Source organism: Psittacula echo (assembly GCF_963264785.1).
Source record: "Psittacula echo genome assembly, chromosome: Z".
NCBI lineage: Eukaryota > Metazoa > Chordata > Aves > Psittaciformes > Psittacidae > Psittacula > Psittacula echo.
In genome coordinates this window covers 11896677-11913407 of record NC_137742.1, presented here as the reverse complement: position 1 = coordinate 11913407, position 16731 = coordinate 11896677, and positions in this window count along the sequence as shown.

The following is a 16731-nucleotide window of genomic DNA, read 5'->3' as shown; positions in this document are numbered from 1 at the left end:
CAATGGTTACAAGGGGTCAGATGGGCATCTTGTCCCAACTGCCCTTGCTATGAGAGACTTCCTGCATCCTCTTGTGGTTGAAAGTCAGGGTAGGGTGGATAAGAAATGCAGAACTGAAAGGAACAAACTGGGACATTGATGTTCACCCATTGAATATCAGAGATCTGTTTTAAAAATATAGCGTAGGAGGAACATCCAATCTCCAAATTGCCATAGCCCAGGAAACACCAGCACAATCATAAAGTGAATATCAAAAGACCAAAAGTCCCAAAATACACTGTATTACAGGTGAGGGAAGTTGAGGTGTACGAGCAGTGTCCTTGATCCCTGCAGAGGATGTGGGAGGTGAAACCGTTCAGCTGGCAGCAGAAAGCACAATAGAGTGGTGCAGAGGAAGGGAAAAAGAAATCCTATATATTTATGTTACCATGAACCAGACTGTGGGAAGAAAATGAGATGGACACAGGAAGGCAGTGTCATGAAGTGACCAGTTGCTCCAGGGCTGTTCTTGCCTGTTGGGAGCTCCTCAGTCACATTCATTTAACTGCATCTCCAAGGACCTGATCCAAAGCAGCTCAGTTTGAAGGGATGCTCTGGATTCCTATCCATGTGCATCCATCTTCCTGGGTGTGATCTGAAATGAAGTGTGCAGCTTTAGCAGTTTCTTCAAAAATATCCCCATACCTCACCGGTTACTCCAGCAGCTGGGAGCTGGCTGTAGGGTACATGCCAAACGGAAACAGTCAGAACGTGGTTTCAGTGGGTGAGTGCAGAATAACATGACTCATACTGATCAGGATTCAGTGGAGTGCCACTTACCTGCAGCAGGAACGAAGGGTGCGTGGCTGCAAATTCCCTTTCTCCATCTGAGCCCCTTGCCCCGTACTCAAGGCCCTTAATAAACAATGAGCAGCTGGGGAAAACCATAAATCCACAAACAGGCAGCCTCTTGCCTTTAAAAAGAAAGCAGCAACATCTTCCTGGCACCAGCACCTGCAAAGGTGGTGCCTTGTGACGATTTAAACAGAAATTAAGATGTCTCTCATTATCCCCTGTGCAGCCCATAGGAGACGGAGCAGAAATGAAAACCTTTTGGTCAAAGCGCTTTCATCTGGGTTCAGCTGCTCAGATTACACTGAAGAGGAGATAAAGCTGAGCTCAATTCTGCAGGGAACAAGGCCCAAGATTGTGTCATCTCTGAGGTTCAGTTCCCACCAGGTTTGGGATCTTGTGTTTACAAACTCCCTTCTGGCCAAAAATTTCACTGCTCTAGTAGGGAAGGGACTGCAAGGGGAAAGTCTCCCAAGTACCTGAAATGTTTGGTGTGATCCCATGAGAAATTGAGTGATTTGATGGACACAGAAGTCAGTGGGACCTGAAGAAGATCCACCTGTTTCAGGATCATACGCTTGAACTAGAAATCTGTGTCTCTTTTGCCTGTGACACTGCACATGCCTGACTGCAAGGGGAAAGCACAGGGATTAATCAGCTGCTGCAGCAAACCCCAGATGTGTGCACACTGCTTTTAGCACATGTTTCCCAATCATCATCACTGAACAAAGTGGAATCTCAGGGGGGATGCTTCGGAGGGCTCGTTAAGAGATAATCATGCCTAGATGAATAGAAAAATCAATAGCTGAGGGCAAAGCAACAGCCCAGCTTGTTAGAGGCTCCGACTAAACTGCCCTTTGTAATATGGGTATTACACAAGACCTCCTGCTGTTATTTGCAAGGCAGTAGCTGCCACAAATACATATGCTGTATCTGGTGACACTTCAAACACTGTCACATGCACACTCCTCAGTACACATCAAAAAAACTATCTCATACCACTGAGGAATTAGGATGCCCCTCAGTGGGACCCCGTGATTAAACACACAGAGGAAATCCAACCCATGCAGAGCCAACAAAAGGCTTTGGCATTTTACAGAGCCTTCCCACGAGCTGTGCATATGGGAAAAATAGGCTGCGCTCATGGGAGAAACTGTACTTCTGGCACAGTATAACATCACCAGAAGGGCTGCATAATGTCTATACAATGTTTAAGCTCCTATAGTCTCCCAGAGATGCTCTAGTCCTTATTAGTCTCTCTAAACTCCATTGCCATGTGCTAGAAGAGCTCCACACACAAAGTAGAACAGGACTGCAATGGATCTGCCTGTCAGTTTTCCAGATGGCCATCAAAGGGGACACTGAGGAGCAGTGTTCACCGAGCTCATCAGACTCTTTCCTATTGCTGCAATGCAGCCGTGTCCCCATTGCTGCTTCCACAGCTTTCTACACGAAGCATGTGTAGTGAGTATGGGAGATCCCTGGATCTGCAGGGAGCAGATTGCTGCTGCATTCTCTACAGCATCACAGAAGAGATGTGAGATTTATTTATTTATAATAAATGGTTTGCATTACATACTGCTTTGACAGTTAATTATCCTTTACATGAAAAAAAAAAGCGTCATTCTCAAAGGATTCCTTTAAATATCATGTCACATCCACTACGCTCATAAACACTTTAGACAAAATACCAAACTAAATACACCATGTGCACGTATATCTATACTGTCTCTTTTCCAGGTTACAATCACATCTGTTCTGTCAGGAAAAATATGGAGTCAACCTGCTGCCTTTCATAAAATTCCCTCTAGTATCAATTATATTTTGTATACTTTATAGCAGTATTTTCTGCATTAGGTCCTTATTATGTTATTATAGCTTTTGCTGGCTAGGTGATGATAAGATGGCCTGCTCCAGAGAGGTCAGAAGGAGCTCAGGGGTAACCGACTGCTCTTTGCTTTAGGGATGTGCAGCAGCAGCACCAATATTCCATATAGGCATGGTTCCGAAACGGGACAAGAGCACATGAGAGTATATTATTCTAGAGCTGACACCTGGGACCTTTAAAAATCAAGGGGATACATGGAAATGGAGGCAGGTATTTAAATTAAATACCCTATTCCCAGCATTACCATTTGTCCTAGCACGTGTGGTTTTCATGTGCTGCTTGCAGGGTAAAATTAGTTGTGGGTCCCATAAGAAGAGGCAACTTTTGCTGTTTCTGATGGCATGATCAAGGTTTTACTGCTCTATCTCCAGAAGGCAGTGACACACAGCCTGAAACTAGGAATGTGCTAATGAAGGCAGACAGTAGAAAACTTACTCAAAGACACTAGGAGACTAAAGGGAATTCAGTCAGTTTTCAGCAGTACTTTGTTGCACCAAAAACCTTGTCAGGAGAAATAAAGAAAGGAGTTTTCTTAACAACGAAGTGAAAAACCCCCACAAAACCGATGGCCCTGTATCTTGTTGTGGCACAGAAAGAAAAGCTCAACCTTTTTTTGGTGCCTCCTCTCCCCAGGAAGATAGATAGACAGGATCTAAAATAATAAAAGGAGACGTGAATAATAAATAATAAAATAATAGGAGACGTGAAAGCCAAATGAGGCTTAGTACAGCCAATAAGAAACTATACTTCTAAGCACAATCTTCAGGGTGCACTTTATTTTGGTTTCCTTTTTGTTCCATTCTTTCCAAATCTGCATTTTAAACTTTCCTATTGCCTTGGATCTTGGCAAGCAAGGAAGCACTTTTCATCCAAGATGTGTCACATCTCAAAAGGAGAAGTCTTCAATGCTTTGCCTATCACCCATCTCCACATCAGGCTGCTGGTACCTTAGGCATACTGCTGCCCATGTAACTGCTTAGGCTAGTTTGACAGCTGATATTTGCAGGGCTTGAGTGAAGAAGAAATGTCTTCCATGGACCTGGTCAGGTTCCCTGGAATGAAGCAAACTACTAGAGAACACATGTAATCTTTAAGGACCTTTGCAAAGATGGTGCAATCAGAACAGAATAAATGCCTTGTGTCAGTAAATGAAAGCAATAATTTCTCTTAGGAAAAGAAAGACTGGATTAGCTTTGGAGGTGAGTGTGGTACAGAGAGGTAAACAGCTCAGACAGAGGTCTGAGTGTTTCTTTGGATACCATCTGCTGAACAGGTTCTGTCTGTCCAGAAAGGCATGGACACGAATTTTTTCCTACAGCCTGACTGCTTTTTTTGGTCATAGGAGAAAAAGTAGCATAAAGCATGAAGGAGTTAGGCAAAAGATGTGCCCCAAGTGAGTTTGCAGAGCATATTTCGGAAGAGCATATTTACACTACTCCAGGAAAAAATGCTGAGAAGAAATTTTGTTTGTAAACCAAATAAAGAAACCACATATTAGCCGGGCCAGCCCGCCTGCAGCACATCTTTGCAGCAAGGATTGACTGGAAGGGAAACTAGAAGCAAACCAGAGAATCATGATCTCTGGCAAGCAGAGTGAGAAGCAGTGTCCAGTGACCAGCTCTGCTCAGAAACCTGGGTTGTACATCTATACCTTGAGACTCCCAAAAACGTTAATGGCATGAGGCAGCCATGCCAGTGAGGCATGAAATTTAAATAGACCAAAGTATGTGTTACTTTAATCATTATCTGATGTGGAGGGAAGTTTTTGAGAGAAAGGTTTTGGTTTCTTGGGAGCTGGTTTCAGTCTGCAGCTCATCTTGCAAGTGCCCTACAATTTTGTTCAGGTTACTGATTTGTGTTTTTCTAGTTAACAAAACAAGAAGGGGCCTCTGTGGAGGCTCTTACAGCACCTGAAGGAGAAGACTCAAAGGAAGAAGGAAGGCACTTATGTGGAGCTGCAAAGGCCAGGCAGCAGAAGCAACAGGGTTCACAAGTGAGAAAAAGAAACTTTAGGGGTGTACTAGGAGGAAGTAAAACAGCTCTAGAGTCAGACCTCAACTGAAACACAAACTCACTGCTTGATAGATAAAATGGTAAAGAAAAGCACTGGAAAACAGTGAGTTTAATGTGTTTTCAGGTACATGCCTATGTTACTATGAGTGGAGCCTGGAGGTTTCTGTAAGGTACCTTGGAAGTCTAATACAAGCAGCTGAGGCTTTTGTTGGTCTTGCTGCAGAAACAGCTGAAGATGATGTTTATCGGAGTAGTCATGGCTTACAGCCCCACAAATAAATATAAATCACCATCAATTTCAGTTTATGCTCACATAACAGTTTCTACAAACTACAGCAACTCAGAAGGAGACACACACCAGTCTGGATGGATTTGATATGGGCGAACAGCCTTCAGTGAGGTTGTTGCCACTCCAGCCATCCCACCTGAATGCAGAGACAGAGCCTTTGGGGAGAAACAGGCTGAGACAGAGACCGTTTACCTTGAGACTACCTAAGAATACAGCACAAAGAGTGGAGGGTTCTAGAAGAGAGTAGCCAGGAGAGTAATCCTAACCCAAGACACCCAAGACAGCACTCCGTTGCAGGCAAGTATAAATTAAGCAAAACCATTTTTTTCGCTCCACTCACACCTGTATCAATGTCTTTTGTACTGTTGTAAAGCCAAAGCTGTACATTTAAGATGGAAAAGTAAACTAAATCCTGTTTGTCCATGAAGTGAAATGGCAGGTGGAGAAAGCATTGGCAACATTCCCGACGAAAGCAAGAGTATAAACTGCACGCAACAGCTCTTATCGAAGGGCAGGGGAAAGAAAGCGAAGGTCTTAAGGTTAAACTAGTAGGTAGTCCAGATTGCCACTGAAATTGCAACCCACAGTAGCTGCAAGTCCCAGTAAACTCAGGATCACATGAACAATGCAGTAGGAAGGAAGCAATGAATAACTGAATAACCCATGGGGGCAGGCAGGGAGCTGTACAGGGCCCCTGGAAAGGAAAAATGGATCTTGTTTATCTCCAGATCAGTTATCAGCCCTGACTGTAGGGCACGCACTCACCTTTGACCTTGGATCCACCATAGTGTTGCCCAACCCTCAACTGCTGCCGTCTGTCACTGGAGCATATGGGGAAAAGGTAAGTCCTGAACAGACTGTTATCTACCTGCATGCCTCTTTCCAGTGCTCCTGCTTGTTAAAACTGCATAACTGAACCTTTGAAATGTGAAAATCAGTTTTAAATAAATAAACACATTTAAATATATACATAGCTACAGGTAGTACAGCAGAACTCAACTCTTCCAGCCTTCCTGCTCCATCAGTCTCAGGTTTCAGGGACTCAGGTGCTTTTCTTCATCACTTCTGTATGTGTGAGGTGATGGCATCTCTTTACACGTGTGCAAGAACCTAATTCTGCTCCTCCTGGAGGCAATGCTGACCACATGGAATCATTTGGGGGTCCTAGAGTGGACCCATGACTGTAAGGAACTGGAAGGCAATACAGGCTAAACATTGCCATGCCAAACACATGAAGCAAGCACAGAGTAGTCCCTCTAATGTGGAAAACCAACTGATCTTACCCTGTGGATCTGTCCCGTTCCATGATGATTTACTATTCCCATTCAAAGTGGAAGTATTTTTCCAGGTTGACTTTAACAGTCTTACTTCCAGCAAATAGCACAATTTACTTGAGATCAGCAGAGTAGCTTACTTCATGTTCCCTTTCTTCCCGCTATTTTTTTTTTTTTTGCTTAAACATGCAATAGTATTACTTTCAGTAATGCTAAACTTCTCAGTAACACTAAACTATAAGTAGGTCATGAATAAGCTAACATCTAGAACCAAAGCTAAAGAGCAGTAAGTCAGACATTTGACTAAACAGCGATCCACAGAGGGGTTTTATTGCTAAGAAAAATAAGCAGTTTGCTTCAAAGGAAGTAAACAGTTACTTCTGTAATGTGAATTGTGGTGTTACTTTCCCCTGATGATTTGCAACCAAGTCAGCAAAGAGAAAGTACTTTTATTGCCAATAGAATGGCACTAACCTTTCATTTCAATACTGTTTTTGAACTAATTTATCATTTGCAGAGGTATAGGTTAGAGGAGCAAGGTCACCTTAGCTAAAACAAGGTTTCCTCCATACATGGCCACACTTAGGAAATCTCCTGATGGCTTCTGTGGGACTTTTGCCTATATCAGGGCACCTGAATAATCATGTTTTCATGGGCAGAGAGAGAAGAGCAATGCTTTGTTGTGAAAATCCTCCTTCAGTACATGCTAGAGCATCTTACTCCTCGGCTGAGAGTTAAACCAGTGTCAGATATGGGGGAACAGTGGAAGATTTCATGTGTCAGCTAAGCAAGGATTTTGGGTGGAAAGGGTTATTTTTATCTGTAGTTAAGATGGTACGTTGGATGTGTTTTGTCTACTCGGTTTCCCACCTTCCTGAAGTCTTTGGGCATCCATGATTTGGCATTGCTTTTTTGTGTTGTGTCACATATTAGTTTAATGAAACAAAAATAACCTAATGTTGTAATTTCTATATAAGGGTCTTAAAGAAGCGGTGCAAGTGTTCCGTCCCAGTCTCACACCCTCAAGTTGACAGAGAGACCAATATCACTTCAACAGGCCAGAAAACCACACTCGTTAACTGGTCCACCTACCAGTTTGAGCTAGAATGTATCTCCTCCGGAGACAGTCAGTTATGATGCAAAACCCATTATGATGAGGGCAAAATGTTCCTCCATAGAGAAGGAGAAGCCTGGCTCTCATTTCAGAAATCTTAAACAGGGCAAAAAGAGGTGCCTAGATCCAAAACCAGTAAAATGGACACGTGCTTTCCCACTGACTTTGGAGAGCTTTGCTAAAGCCTCCAAAGTCTACTTCCTTTTGGTAGCAGTGGTCCCAACTCGCTCTACCTTGGAGTGTCACTGACCCACTAAAGCTGGCAGTGCATAAAGAATACTTAGACTCATTATTAAGAACCAGTATTTACAGGTGCAGAATAATCCAGTATGCAAAAGGGAAAAAATAAACAGAAAAAAAAAAAAAAATTAAATCTGGGATCCTATGCAAGTTTTTACACTTTCCTTCCAGAAGAAGAAACGAAGAAATTGTCCTACCTGGCTGTTCTGTGTCTTCTTTTGTACCTGAAGCTGTTCGTCACAACCAGCAAAAGGGATTGTTTTCAGCACCATACAGAAAGCTGCAGCTTCTTTTCAAATCCCTAGATGGTTTCTTTGCAGAGCACGCCAGGCTTCTCCCCAGCTCGGTCACAAATCTCACCAGGGAACACCACGCTTTCCAGGATCGGGAGGTAAACCTGTGCAGAGGTACACTGAATGCGGTCCAGAAATTACAGCATGTCTTGGTGTGCTTCATGTACTCAGTAAGAACTGTAAAAGGCAAAGTTCCTGAAGCTGTGGGTGGAACATGGCACTGGGTAGCACTGAGTAAATAAAGAGTAATTGATCATTGGACTCGGGTATGACATCAGATATTACAAAGGTTTTTATGTCTTTATACAAAGGTGTGTATACCTTATGATAGGTAGGACTCTGTATTTCACCTAAGAGAAATGGAGCCTTAGAAACCTGCTGGTGCATGCTGCTGCAGCTAAAGCAGCAGCAGCAAGGGTTGCAAATGAGGTATTGTGCTCAATTATTTCGGGGGTTTATAGCACCAAGTACAATAGGATCCTGATTGAAGAGTCTGCATGCCATAGTTACGTGCAGAAAAAAAAAGACATGTAGGCTCAGCTTGTGACACAAGTTTCACAAGCTTTTGAAACAAAGTGACTTGTTTCAACACTCTCTGTATCCTAAAAAAAGTTTACAAAGATAATTCTGAGCCAGAGACGTGACAGGGATAGTCTAAAAAAAAAATTCTAAGTAAAATGGTAATAGAGTGTAATATGAAAACTTAGATAAAATAATCTAAACAATGTCATTTATCAATGACACCAGCGTTGCAGATTCTCCTACAGTGTGATAATGCAAACTTCCAGTGCTAATTCACAAGCTTTGATTTACTTCTGTAGGCCTTTTTGCCACCTACTCTTAGGCTTGATGACACCTTTTGCCTGAAAAATTCAGAATTGTTGTCAGGTTTAAATAAATAAGGGTTTCTTTTTTCAAAGAAACTTTTTTTTTTTTTTCCTTTAATTCCTTACAATGTGCTGAATGATTGAATTGAAAGGCTTTTTAAAAGGTAATCCACATCTCCGTAACCACCCTGTCTGGGTTATTTTGTCCTGTTTGTTCTCAGCTGATGAAAAGAGATTTGCCAGTGCTACTGTTCTCTGCAGCCTTTTTCAAGTAAGATCTGGGGGTTTTAGGTTTTGGCACAGCAGATAGGATTGCAGACATCGCAACAAAACCTTACCACTTCATTTAAAGTTCTCCCATTAGACAATGGGCCATGGTTATGACTAACAGGGTCATGCAGACACCTATGGAAGGAAGGATAACAGACTGAGCAACAGCGAAATGAAACTCAGATCCCTTCTCATGTCTGTGACAGATTCCAGGCGAGTCAGTTAATGCTGCTGCACTTCTGTTTTCTTATTCATAAAAGGGAACAATAATTCATCAGTTCCTCAAGAGACCAAGTAGAAGTCATCAGTAACTACAGAGTGCTTAGAAACACCACTGATATCTTGGTATGTGAGAATTGCTAAGTCTTTCTCATGTAACAAAGGCACAGGCTAACCCAAAGTTCTGGTAAGACCGGGGATTTCTTAAAAGGCAATGCTCACCTTTCTGGGATACAAATGAATAAGCTTTTTTCTGCTCAATTTCCAGTCCTTTTATTAGTTCATGGTATTATTATTGAAACAGAAGAATGTCCCCTTGAAAAAAAATGTGCAGCACAGTGCAGATTAAAGGTGTAATATCAAAAAGTAATATGACAGCCTCTCCTGATAGCATGCTGCCTCCAAGTGCTAGAGCTACAGGTCAGTGGGCTGGTAGGAAGACATTTACACAGCATTTGGAACTGGTCTCAGAGGACACAAGAAATTCCAGTTCTTTCCTGTCTTTGCTGTGTTGGTGACTAAAGTCAAAATCAAATCAACAGTGGTTAAGAATTTGGAACTAAGAGTACAGCTTGAGATTAAAGCTTTCATAGCATGAGAACTACCTTTGCTTAGAGTTAAAAAGCTACTGCTTAAGAATAACGTGGTTTTTAAAGGGAAAAGAAAGACATGCTGCTGCCTAATTGAAAGTCATTTTGCAAGAACTGCTTACGTGATCTGCTCTTCCCTTAATGACCCTTAGCTTCTTCAAAAGTTGTTGTTCTTACAAAACGCAACATATTGTAGACTGTTTCCCTTCTCTCCCACCTTCTAGACTATGAGGAGGACCAATAACTTATTTTTCTTGCCTCTGTGAATTCGCAGCCTGTTTGTACAGAGCAATTGTGTTTCTTCATCCTCAGTTTCTCCTTTAGAAATATCCTGGTATGTTGTGGCTTCCTTCTATAGCTGTAATGTGCTAGGAAAGAGGCACAGCAACGGACGGATCTCTCTCACCAACCACCCTGGAATAAGAAAGTTCTGCATGACACTGATGCATGAAGCATAAGATACTTGGGTTTGGCCCTCCTGCATATCCAAACAAAAGACAAAACCAGTTAAACTGAAGACAGACCCTAAACCACATATGCATCCCTCAGCCACATGATTTCACTCCACACTCCTTCATTCTCTAGGACCCGCCATGCAGGCCACAAAGACCATACAGGTTATGAACCATCTATAATACAATGTCTAAGAACTGTACTGGTTGAATGTGAAAAGAAATGAGCACTTTAAGGACACAGCAGCTCAGATTGGTTTGGTACAAATCTTCTTGCAAACAGAGTGATTATGCTACAAACTATCAGTGCATTTTCATGGGACATTGGCTTCAACACAAAAACGACCCCCAGAAGCTCGTATTTGCCCCCATTCCAGACTGGGAGCTGATTTGGCATAACTATGTGTATTTGTTTGCATTTTTATTGGATTGGTTCCCTTACCTGACTCACTGGTATAGCAATGTCTGCACAATACAATGACAACAAGCTGGTCGGGGTCTGGTTATGTCCACTCGAAGTCATTGCTACACAAAACAGACTCACGAGAGATTTAATATTTTTCTTGGTTTTGTTTTAATACATCTTTCCAGCAACTGAGTTCAAAACAGGGTCTCACAAAGAACTTATGTTGTCACAACAATGAACTGTGGTGCTAGGGTCTGGCAGAGGTTAACATCTTAAGCCAGTGTTATGACTGAAACCAGTGTCTCATAGAAGCATGGCAATAGTAGCATCAAAAGAAGCCTCCCAGTGGGGCTTACAATATGGGCCAGGAAGTGGACGTTACTGAAATGAGGGCAGATGAGAATGCCTACAGTTGAATATTTAGCTTGACCATTTACTGAGAACCCTTTTCTAGGAAGTGTATTTGCAACAAGCCAGCATTAACTTGTCTTCAAAGACATGATTCAAATCTCTGGAGGGAGCTTCCATGTATATTCACGACAGCTACCCAAACTCACTTGCAGAATTTAGAAGTCTCCTACTGAGAAATGTGCCAGCAGATGCTTCCTGACATTTAATGCTAAACACCCTATAATGAGGCTATAAACAGCCTTTCACTCCAAAACATATGAAGGAATAGCACAAGACCCCAGGGAAGGACAGCTCTGTAGAAATGGGGTTGTTGTTCCTGATTAGGATTCAGACAGCCCGCCATGGTGTTGCTAGTCCTGGTTTGATTTGTTCTAAGGCACGTCAGATATTTGTCGCACAGACTCCCTGATGCTTCCACCATGATGAAAAATAAGAGGTGCAAGTAAAGAAAGGGTGTCACAGCCCTAGTCTAAAAGCAGCACATGGTCATGTAATCAACTACAGCCCACTGCCACCACAAGAACTCCTGCCCAAAGTTTCCGTTCTAACTTTTGCAGTAGTGTTGTTGCCACCTTCCAGTGAATTTCAGGAAGATTGATGCGCCTACTTCCCTTTGGCTACTGTGAAAAGTCTCAGTTTCCCAGCAGTCTGCTAGAATACTAGTGACATAACGTCCAAAGTGACAATTTCTGAGGCTTCTGGAGAAAGCGGGAAGTTTCAGTCATGGCTGAATACACAAAGAGAAACCTTTCAGCTCTCTGAACTATCTTATTAGCACTTAAATGTAGGAAATATTAGAAGAACTTTAAAAGGCTGGAGAGATGCCTTTATGAAAATGGTAACAGCATAAAATCTGGCCTCTAATAAGGTGAAAGTCATCCTCAGAGAAGTGAACAGCTAGTTCAGAGCTCATTTTGTTAGAGGCTTGTCAAAGCTTGTACAAGATTTCTGCTCAGGTTCAGCTCACTTTTTCTATGACTAAACTTGGCATTATTAATGTGATCCATAGTTAACATCGTTAACATCACAGGACTTTGAACTTACAAAAGGATCATAAGCCAGAATGTGACCCCATGCACCTAGCTGTGTAAACAAGGAAGAGAACACAGAACATGTATTAAACTTGTAGTTGTTTAATGCATGCAAACTCCTACAACTGAAAATATTTAAAACATTATTGTAAATGATCATGGACATACCTGAATTAGTCACCCAGCTCTAAAACAATACAAAACACTTTTCTTGAACACATCACATATACAATTGCAATAAGGTTCTTTAAGAACAATATAGCCATGTAGGACTTCAAATTCCCCACAAAAGGAGACTCGGACACACCAGTACCCGTTCTAGCAGATAAAACCCTGAGCACAACATATGCAAAGCAGAGTACATGAGACCCTGTTTACCCCTGTGGAATAAGATATTAAGAGCCATTTTCCGGCCCAGCATATCAGAAATGAACCTACAATACCATGTGGTGGCCAAGGACTGGCCTGAGCTTTGTAATTTTCCAGGCCAGGTGAATGTCTCCAACCTGCAGCATTAGGCACTAATTGCCTAGGACCATTAGCAAAACTGATCTGCCAAATACATCCCACTATTCAAATTCCCATCTGGTGCTGACCTCAGCAGCTTCGGATGATTCAGTTTCCATTCTGTTGTTGTTTAAGCCCAGGCCGTAAATTAGAACCACGCAGTCTACTTTTCCCCCCCCCCAACACCTTTCTTCCTCCACTCCTGGAGGGACGGGGAGGAGAATCGAAAGAATGCAACTCCCACGGGTTGAGATAAGAACAGTTTAATAACTAAGGTATAACACAAATCACTACTGCTACCACTAATAGTAATAATGACAAAGGAAATAACAAGGAAGAGAATACAACCGCTCACCAACCGGTACCTCACCCCCACCCCGCAGTGATCCAGCCCTTCCAGGAACTCTCAGTTCTACATCCTGGGCATGACGTGCTGTGGTATGGAATACCTCTTTGGCTAGTTTGGGTCAGGTGTCCTGTCCCTGCTTCCTCCTGGCTTCTCCTCCTCCCTGGCAGAGCATGAGACTCACAAAGTCCTTGGTCAGGGTAAACATTCTGACCCACAACTGAAAACATTGGTTTTATCAGTATTATTCCCAGGCCGAAAGTAAAAACCACAGCGCTGCACCAGCTACTAAGAAGAAGAAAAAATGCCTGCTACTGCTAAACCAGGACAGTATCCACCCTTATTCCATACCATTCACGACATGCTCAGATCCCACGTTTTCAATATACCATCGCTCTCATCTCAGTGCACTCTTATCCTAGTGCACAGACCAATCCCTATAAAGCTGCTGAGTCCATCCGGTCCATGATGTTGAGCTTCATCTCTTGTAACAGTCTTTCAGAGCAGGAGAGGCTGTGTGCAGTGTTCACATTCGTGAATAACCTGGGCAATAGTGTCCATTTCTAAGTCCACCCCTCGATCACGAGTCCATCTCTATGTTGCATCTCTGCCCTGATGGCCTGAAGTGTCATGGGCCCACCAGGCGCAAAATAATTCACCCTCCCCTTCAGCAGCCTCTGCAACTTGTTGCTGGGGACTCCACACAGCTGCCTTCCATCTCCAACGCTTCCACAGCATTGGAGGGGCCCAGTGGATTAGATACTCGCCCATACTGTCCCACACACCCCGCCACTCATAACTGTCCAGCCCTGGGGAAAACCTCTTGGTCCCCGTATATCGTCGTCTAAACCCAGATAGGACCCAAACCTGACTCTGCTTAACTTTTGAGATCAGACAAAATGGTCATGGGTAGAACACACTTTGTGTGTGTGCCACCATGGCGATCCCCATCACAGTCAGCAGGCAGGTCCCAAGGGTACCCAAAGGCCATTCAAAACCTTCAAAACTCTCAAATGATGCTGCTGTACTTGTCACTGGGGCTGGTGTAGCTGCTGTGCTTGCCAGCTCTCTCACCACCAGCTTCTCTTTTTCTGAGTCCAGATCTTCCTCCTCTGCCTTGCTGGGAAATGCTGCGTGGTCTCCTGCATCCTCTTGGGGCTCGGGCTCGCGGGGCTCGGCGGGCGGCTGCCAGGAGATGCTCTCAGCCGCCACGGAGCTGGGCTTGGGCATGGGGCTGGGCTTGGCCAGGGGACTCAGCTCCTCCGCTGCCTCCTCCTGCTGCTCAGCAGCCGCCTCCTTCCCGGCCTCTGGCCCCGCTCCCGCCGCCGCTTGGTCCCTGGGGCCGCTCTCCCAGGCTGCTTTGGCCGCCACCGGCTCCCGAGGCCGCTCCCCTTCAGCTCCCCTCAGCCTCACGAGGACGGAGGAGAGGACGAGGGCCAGGACAGTGAAGAGCAGCGGGACGGCCAGGTACAAGTCCACGGCCACGTCCATCCCGCCCTGCTCCTGGAGCCCGCCCGTATTACAAGTCATTAGCATAAGGTACAATGAAACAAGAACCCTAGCCCAAGGCCCCCACATGATAAACACTAACACAGCAAATACCGGCTCTAAGTAAGCTACGACATACTGAAACTGTGACATCAAGAGAAACAACTTTGAGAGCCAATAAATCAGCATTGTGCCTCAGTCAGATCTGTCGTTATCTCAACCCTTCGTGCCCCACGTTGGGCGCCATAAAGAATTGTCATGGTTTAAGCCCAGGCCGTAAATTAGAACCACGCAGGCTACTTCCCCCCCCCCAACACCTTTCTTCCTCCACACCTAGAGAGATGGGTAGGAGAATTGAAAGAATGCAACTCCCATGGGTTGAGGTAAGAACAGTTTAGTAACTAAGGTATAACACAAATCACTACTGCTACCACTAATAGTAATAATGACAAAGGAAATAACAAGGAAGAGAATACAACCGCTCACCAACCGGTACCTCACCCCTACCCCGCAGTGATCCAGCCCTTCTGGGAACTCTCAGTTACATCCCGGGCATGACGTGCTGTGGTATGGAATACCTCTTTGGCTAGTTTGGGTCAGGTGTCCTGTCCCTGCTTCCTCCCGGCTTCCCCTCCTCCCTGGCAGAGCATGAGACTCACAAAGTCCTTGGTCAGGGTAAACATTCTGACCCACAACTGAAAACATTGGTTTTATCAGTATTATTCCCAGGCCGAAAGTCAAAACCACAGCGCTGCACCAGCTACTAAGAAGGAGAAAAAATGACTGCTGCTGCTGAACCCAGGACACATCCTCAGAAGCTGCTCCCCTCACAGACCCCTCATGGTTCATCCCCTTCTTACAGCACAACTCTCACTGAGAGACAATTTATAAGGGAGCTATTAATTGATCGTCTTGTGCTTTAGCAAGGAAACGGCAGCCTAAGCATTCAGGCCACAGCTGGCTCTCCTTACCCACTCAAATCCACCTTTTCACCCCAGAATGGTGAGATGTTTCCCAGATTTGCATTACTGTAAACATTACCCAGATCTTGGCTCTGGGTTATTTGATGCATCCCAAGAGGTGCCTGAGACTGCCGAGACTCTGGAACAGGTTTATAAAGGAAAAATTTGGCAGGAATTCTATTTTTCTAGGACTTTTCACACGTTCCCGTGTTCTTCTGAGCAGATGAATAGTTTCCCTCTGTTCCAGGGACAGTATGAGTTAAGCCAACATCACAAAATACCTAAAAACTTGTGTTTTCCTCAGCAATAATATCTAGGCTTTTGAAACTAGGCATCTGACAAATCAGAACAAGAGAAATAATTCCAACAATGGCACACCCAAGTACAGCTTAAATTCACAGGAGAATAAGTTAAACAAGGCTGTTACCTTGTTAGCATCGTTTCCCTTTTTCCCTACATGTTTTTAGAGGCCTGAGTATGTTCCTTGCATGCCGGGAACATCAGATGTTGAGAGATGCAAATTCAAAACCGCAGTGAGGACGCCTGTGATATCCTCCAGCTACTGAAATAAACTTTTGATTTAGCTTTGCAAAATCATCAAACTTTCTGCTCTCCCCATCTCCTCTCAAGAAAAGATGAAGGCCCAGCATAATAGGTGCCCTACTTACCTAAGGCTTTGATCTCTCACAACTCTCTGCTCACAGCAGTTGGAAATGATTTCTGAAGGAGCCCCAGCGTATGTGAATTTACAGCCCAATGAGCCACTGTGCTTTCCAAGAAGACTGGCTTCAGCACTGCATCCATGAGACTTCAAAGGGGAGAGGAAAGCCATTTTCTATTTACTGCTTCACTTCCCTCTCCGCTGCTTCTCGATGCTGTCAGGCCCAGAAGATATGAAGTTTCTCAGGATAGGCTGTACGGTGAACTTCCATAAACCATATCCAAGGGGAAATACACTTGTGAGAGCTTTGGTTTTCCTTGCAGGAGTTGCAGGGTGAAATACACCCATCAGATATATTGGCTTTTGCTTGAGACACATAGACACATGTGTGCACATTTCACTTTGAAACAGCTACCTGAACTAGTAGGCAAGCCCATGACTAAGCCAGTGCTCTCCACCCGTGGACATGGTGCTTAGGCCTTGGTGAAACATGGACAGTATTTTGAGGGCTTGGATTTCCCTTACCTAATTTCACTGCAGCAATCAGTTCACAAAGATGACACCTAAATGGGTGACCTGGAACCCTCTCCAAGGCTCCAAGCCTAAACCGTGGCTGTGC